Source organism: Sceloporus undulatus, chromosome 2 (assembly GCF_019175285.1).
Source record: "Sceloporus undulatus isolate JIND9_A2432 ecotype Alabama chromosome 2, SceUnd_v1.1, whole genome shotgun sequence".
Classification (NCBI taxonomy): Eukaryota; Metazoa; Chordata; class Lepidosauria; order Squamata; family Phrynosomatidae; genus Sceloporus; species Sceloporus undulatus.
Window position 1 is genome coordinate 197,960,726 of NC_056523.1, and position 7,661 is coordinate 197,968,386.

A 7,661-nucleotide genomic window follows, 5' to 3' on the forward strand; every position below is an offset into this window, starting at 1 on the left:
ATTGCACTGCAATTAAAATATCAAGGGTTCGTGTAAGCCACAAATAGCAAAGCATTGATTCCCATTTTCCATGAAATGCATGAAGAGGAGCCTTCAGCTGTGCAGAATTCATAGGAAAGGGAGAGGGTTTCTTTCTTTAAACATGTTTGGGGGCTATATCCTTTGAGTGCTAGCTTTTGAGAAGCTTACCTGCTCTCCCAAAAAGAAAGTAAAACGGAGCAGGAGGTGTTATGGTGTCTTCCTTTCCCACCATTTTGTACTGACTGGATGAAGAATCAGCATGAGGCAGGGCACCATCTGACTTCCAAGAATCAAATGCAAGGAAAGAGCACAAGTGGTCATTAAAAAAAGATCTATAATGGTCTTCCAGAACAGCAACAACCTGGCACTCAAAGGAACATAAGAAACTGCCTTGGGCTGAATCAAAAACCCTGGTTCCATCTAGCACAGTACTGTCAATGCTGACTGGCTGGCAGTGGTTTGTTTTAGGCAAGACTTCTTTAAAAAAAATCTCTGCCAGGGGATTCCTGGTATTCCCTAGTGGCCCCTGTCTGAGCATAAACCAGGTCTGACCCTGACTAGCTTCTGAAATCTAAAAAGATTTAATATTTTCCTGGCTCATTCATACCTTGGGGTTTCAGTGGTAACGGTTAATTTGGCAGGAATTTTGTTCCCTTCCTTTACAAGCCCATCCATTTCTTTCAGAACCGATACGGACACCTACCAACCACAGAGAGAGCCCAACAATACATGGAAAAATACATGTGCAAACATGTAAGCATCAATAAATACAAATATTAAAAGGAAATGTATCCAGGGGAATCTGTGTTAGCAATACAACAAGACAAAACAAAATCCATAAGAGCTTCTTCACCAGGAAAAGGATATTTTAAAAAATCACACAGGAGAAGAAAAGTGGTGGTACTGGTGTCGCAGGCCTACATTTTGTGTCGGATGTTGTTTCTGTTGTAGTTCATTTGGTCTGGAGGCATTGCACTGTAGGCAGAATCCACTCTCCTTTTTAGCTATGAGGACAGTAAAATTTAAACTTCATTAGCAGCAGTAAAACAACTCCTCTTCCTCTTGGCATCCAGAGTGTCTCTGTCTTTGGTTCAAAACACACTGCAGAAATAATCCAGTTTGAAACCGCTTTAACTGCCCTTGCTCAATGCTAGCGAGTTCTGGGAATTGTAGCTTTGTGAGACATTTAGCCTTCTCAGTCAGAGAGCTCTCATGCTACAATAAACTACAATTCCCAGGATTCCCTAGCACTGAGCCAGGGCAGTTGAAGTGGTCTCAAGATGGATTATTTCTGAGTGTTTTGGACTCAAGTGAAGCCCCAGGCTTCTTTCAGAGAACTCTGAATTTCTCAAGAGGTCTCTGTGCTGTTACATCTGGGAAAACGTTTAGGTGCTGCATAAATAAAATGTTTAGTTGCAGTTTAAGTAAAACTGATCCAATTACCGTCTAATTATGATCTTTTCCAGTGTGGTTTTTGAAATATCATTTGTCTGATGAAGAAGCCAGTGGAGCTTCATAAGCTTGCATGAAGTGTTTTGTGCATTTTGGCTGGCTAATAAAAATATTGCTCTTTTGTGGATTTTGTTTTACAAATATGAAAATTAAACAACAACACCCCTAGAGACCTATCACAATTTTCCCTTTAAAATGCTGCATTGCCAGTTTTCTCACCCAGCATGGTGGCCTTCTTTTCCTTCTTTTCTTTTCTGATCACTCTTCTTTGCAGGAGGTACAAATAGGTCCTGAACTGCTGCTCCTGGATGAATGATTTGCAAACCTCCCTTTTGATAGCTTCAAGTTGCACCTGAAAATTTCCTTGCCCATGGAGCAAGAAGAGTACAGGCTCAAAACTAGAAGGCTATCTCTTTCTCTACACAAGACACATCAAGAATCAGTGAAGAAACCTACCACCATATCCAATCACCAAGATCAACCTGATGAGTCTTGGGGTTGGAAAGATGTTACCAAACAGTTTATTTGCTCAAGCATACCTAGATCTGCTTCTTCTCTCCAACAGCGGGTAGTACCAGGTATTTAAGGGTACCATTACTCAGTTTGCAAGTCTCTAGAGCCAGCTGGCCTGGAGAGCTATGAGAAGGATCTCTGTATGTTGGGTAGCTCTGTGTCAGAAGAAGAAAGATGTTCACTTTCTAGAGGAAAGCAATTGGTTTATTTACCCTTCAGGATGATGTGGTGAGCATGTCCTGTCTCTTTGCCATCAAACTTATGGGCAGCTCATTGGCTTCCAACAGGACAGCTTCTTATCCCTAGTTTTTTGTGGGGTTTCCAGGCTATGTAGCCATGTTCTAGAAAAGTTTATTTCTGACGTTTCGCGGCCAGCGTCTTATCCCATTTTGTTCTCAGGAGCCTGTAAATTTCTGGACTTTAGCAAAAGCACAGACTGATCATGTTAAACAGGATGCTGGACAGGAAAAACAAAATTAAGGCTGAGCAAGCAGTGAGAATGATGTCGGAGTGGTGTATACAAGTACAGCAATTTGTTAGGTCTTCTCCAATGCAGACTGAGAAGAGATGCGCTGTGTGTTCTGCTGGTCATATAGCTGGAAGGACAGATAGAAAGAAGAAAGACAAAGACATACAGAGAGAGGCCACCTTGCAACGGTTGTCGAGATGAATCAACTTCCCCTCAACTACGCGTATTCTCAAGCAATAACAACGCCATCTGTATTATATACCCAAGAATACCCGTCATCGAAGGGAGCTAGTCAGTTAGCCACCTGGCTGGGTCTTCTTCAGCAGCATCTCACCACTGGAATGGTTTTGGAGCAGACTTCTTGGCCTGTAAAAGAGAAAGAAGAAACAGAGGCCTCTCACATAGGCATACCCTCAGACAGTTTCAGTCCTGTTAGTAAGGGTCAAAGTGCATAGCTCCTGCATACTAGGTAGAGGCTTCTAGTTCTGCTGCCTTTACCTTCCTAATGGTACAATCAATTCAGTGCCAAGCCAGATCCTTGTTAGGCCCAGCTCTGTCTCTATGGGTCAATATCTATTAAGTTGCCACAAATCACAAACATTGCCTTGGTGATTCCATAGTTCAGGGGCTCACAGAACAAAATGCATGACCAAGCCATGACAACTAGTTTTGTGTATTAAACTCCAAGAACTACTCTTGCACAACTCTCCTGTATCCCAATTCTCCATTAGTCAAGAGGATATTCTCAACCAATAATGCCATCTCTTCCATGTCAAGTGAGATAAGAGGCAAGGTTGCTTCCTATCTCATGATTCCAGGGTAGAATAGACTATACTTCTGACTTGGGCTGGGAGTCAGGGATGTAGCCGGGGGGGGGGGGATCTGGGGTCCGGACCCCCCCCTTCCATAGAAAAATGAATGGTGTGTGCTGCTGCGCCGCCGCACTCAAGCCCCATTATAATGGTGGCACTTAGTCTGGACCCCCCCCCTTCCTAAAATCCTAGCTACGTCCCTGTGGGAGTCATGCAGCCCTCCAGATGTGGTTTGACTGATCCACCACAAATCAGGAGAGATGAGTGTATTATTATTCCTCACATAGCCAGAACTGCTCATCCTTGGCTATGCTACACTGGGCTGACTGTAAGATTCCCACTCCATATTTAGCAGCCATTTCTCTGGTCTACACTACAAAAATAAAAACAAAAACAAACAAAAAAATTAGTGATATACTACTATGGGAATTCTACTAGAAATTCTGTTTCCTCTAAAATGAAAAGGAATTGACTCTTAAGCACAAATTAGCCCCAAGACCATGATCTTCATCCATAACAACTATGGTAAAAATCTATTTCTATATTAGTTTGAAATGATCAAGGTACTCTTCTAGAACATGGCCACATAGCCTGAAAACCCACAAAAAACTATGGATGCCAGCCATGAAAGCCTTCGACCTCACATTTTGGAATAAGTTTTTTTAAAAAAACCTTTTGGAGCCACATGTGGCTATAAGTCCACAGTGTACCCACCTGGATTTACAAATACAGTTTAGGTACACAAAGAAAATGTCCAGAAATGTTAGAAATTTGAGGACACAAGGGAAATTTCATTTGGGGACAGAAATCTTATTTGGGGGACAATGCCTTTGGTTTGCCCCCCTCCCTTTTGTAGCTACAACCCTGGCTCCAGCAAAGTGGCATTCAGATGGGATTGTGAAGAAAAAGAGAGGAGGCTAGGAGAAGAGTTAAGCTCATCCTGCGTGTCTGCTGCTTCTCCACTGCAAACAAACCCTCATCCCACCTCTTTCCAAGTTACAAGTGTTTGTGTAAACATGTGAAGGGGGGAAAGCATGCTAGCCCTAGAAACACAGCCTGTGTGTGACTGTCACTCTCCTCCTGTGGAGAGCAACCTTCTGTAGATCTTCTGCACTGAGGCTCTCCAAGTGATCTAGAACCCTGGATCTCCTGCATTCTATGGCAGGAATCCTGTTGGTGTCTTATTTTTCTGTATGTATCCGTATGCCCACCTCTGGAAGCAGCTGGACTTCGTTGTCCAAAGTGCAACATCTACATTCATTTCAAAGTTGTGGAAGCAGAGTCACACATGCCATGCCAGTCTCCATCCAATGTGCATTCTTGGCCAGGGCTTGCCTGTCCCTGCTGAAACTGGCAGTGATACTGAACTGGTTTCTTGTCCAGTTCCACATTTGTTTGTGCATTTGGTGGCATTTCCTTTCCATACAGGAGTGGTTATGTGGGAACATGGTGAGAGGGCAAAGTGGGCTAGCAAGAAATACAGTTGGCCCTCCTTATCCACGGATTTTATACCCACTGATTCAAGCATCCACAGCTTGAAAATGTTTTTTAAAAAGTATAAATTCCAAATAGCAAACCCTGATTTTTCTTTTTATATAAGCGACAACATTTTGCTCTGCCATTCTATTTAATGGGACTTGAGCATCCTCTTTAACTCCCACTTTAACTGCCATGGTTACATCATATGGACTCCTGAGATTTGCAGTGTTGGAAAGGGTCTTTAGATTTGTCAGAGGGAGAGCTCCTCTGGTGCCTTTGACTAAACTACAAATCCCAGGATTGCTTAGGATTTTGCAATAGCAATTAAAGTGGAATCGTACTGTATAATTTTGTACTGTGAAAGATCCATGAGTAGTGGAAATGCTCTAGCAATGACTCCCCAAAACTGACAAGAATTTACATGTTATTCTAGCACAGCCAAGTGGATAAATTTAATATAATTACAGTCTTATTGGTTAATTGTTGTTGTGCACCTTCAAGTCATTTCTGACTTATGGAGCCCCTAGGTGAACCTATAATGGGGGTTTCTTGGCAGAAATTGTTCTCAGAGGGTTTGCCCTTGCCTTCATCTAAGGCTGAGAGAGTGTGACTTGCCCAGGGTCACTCAGTGGGTTTCCATGGCTAAGCGGAGATTTGAACCCTGGTCTCCCAGTGTCCTAGTCCAACACTCAAACCATGCTCTACTCTCATCTTATAATAACAGTACAGTAATGGCTTATTCAGGCACAACACACTCCATGGCCACTCCAAGCAGCACAGAAATGGGCAGAATTGAGGGAGTGATGACCCAGAACAACAATGAAGCAAGAGGCCAATGATGGAGTGGGTGCATTTTGGTTATCTTGGGCCCAAACCTGACTTGTTCCAGCAAGTGTTGGCACTGGGATCTCAATAGATAGGCAACAGATCAAAACAGCATGGTCATAGAGAATGGGTTGCTTTAGTCACAGCAATGCTACAAATCCACACTCCTTACTATAGCAAGCTGTTGTGCAGGTCTGACCCAATACATTTCTCTGCCTGAGGACAAGATGGCACTGAATCAGCAATTGAGTTTTACTAGTGACTGGACCCTGTCTTCCACTGCGTCTGAGGGCATAGGCAAACTTAGGGGAAGACTGACCAAGAGATTAAGGCAGTCTGCCTAATGGTAGGGCTGGCCCTTCCACTTTGCAAACCTGCCCACAGTCAAATATTATTTACTTAGCAATATTGTTTGCGTCTAGGGGTGTGCAGATTCAGCAAAAAGTACAATGTCTGTAGTGATAAAGGCTGCATCCATACTGAAGAAATAATCCACAGTGACACCACTTTAACGGTCATGGCTGCATCCTATGGGATTCTGGGACTTGGTGTTTGTGGTGGCACCAAAGCTCTCTGACAGAGAAGACCAAATATCTCAGAAAACTACAGTTCCCAGAATTCCATAGCATTGAGCTATGGTAGTTAAAGTGGTGTCAACCTGGATTATTTCTGCAGTGGGGATGGTCTCAAGTTGTATGTCACCTAGCATTAATTTAAAGCGGCTGACTGATTTTTGGGCCCACTCCAGACACTCATTAGGTATCAACGAATCTGGCCATCCTATCCCCCAAGTAAGACAGTCACTAATGAAATGGAGGTGGTTGCAAAATTATAGGTTCCCACAGTATACACTACATTAGCAGGGATTCTACACTGTGCTTGCATAGGATAAATCTATAACACAAAGTTAAATGGTGGTTGCACTACACCATCCTTCTGCTGAATGCCAGTACTGTACTGTGCAACCAACTGATTATCTGCAGATGTGCCTCTTGTACCCACAGTCCAAGGAAATAGAAAGTGCTGGTGGGTAGTTACATATCACCCAAGAACACACAGCTGCATATGTAACATCCAGGGAAAGCCATGTTGGCCATATAGCAAATCCAATAACATCCAAAAGCCACCAAACAGTGATACCTTTATTGGAATAACCAAAATGCACAATATATTATAATAATAATATTTATATCCCGCCCCTCTACGAAAAACAATCGGGGCAGCTTACAACATTAAAATATACATACACAAACCATCATTCCCACCCCTCCCTTAAAATACAATTAAACAAATTAAAATTAAAACATACTTAAAATTCACAAATAACAATAAACAATATACATGTTTTTCAGGCTTTCAAAGCTTCTCCTTCATCAGGCAAGGTGTTAAAACCATACAGGAGGGGAGAAAGGAAGATGTTAGTCACCTGCATTTTGCCATTTTTTGTTTCAGTTCAGATAGTATGGAGGAGTATTACTTGCAGGCTGGTACATCCTCCTTCTGGCCATGTGGCTACTGGGAGATTGCAAAGGAAGTATCTTTTTTTGTGTTGCAAATGAATGTTAAATTTCCTGGATTTTGAGAATCTCCTAGTATTCACATAGCCAGAAGGAGGAGGTGCCAGCCTGCAAAAAATACCCCTCCATACCATCTGAACAGAGAAGAAAAACAGCAAAAACCAGGCCTATGACTAACATCTTCCATTTTTCTCCTATATGGTTTTTAACAACTTGCCTGATGAAGAAGCCAGTGCAGCTTTGAAAGCTTGCGACATGTATATTGTGCATTTTGGTTGGCCAATAAAAGTATCACTGTTTGGTGGATTTTTGATGTTCTTGGATTGGCATATGCAGCAGTTACACTTGTGGAACTCTGCTTACATAACTGCGAACTAAATACAAACATGGCCAAAAAAACCTACAACCTGAAGGAACGTACACGTGTATAAAACACCAACAGGATGCCAGTCATTGTTTAGTAAAGCAATGATTCATTGGTAGTAAGTTTTCCGCTTCCCCTGCTTCACTCAGTTTCTGATCAGGTACACCCAGAAGGTAAAGTGCCACTGCCCCACCTCCCACACACTTGGC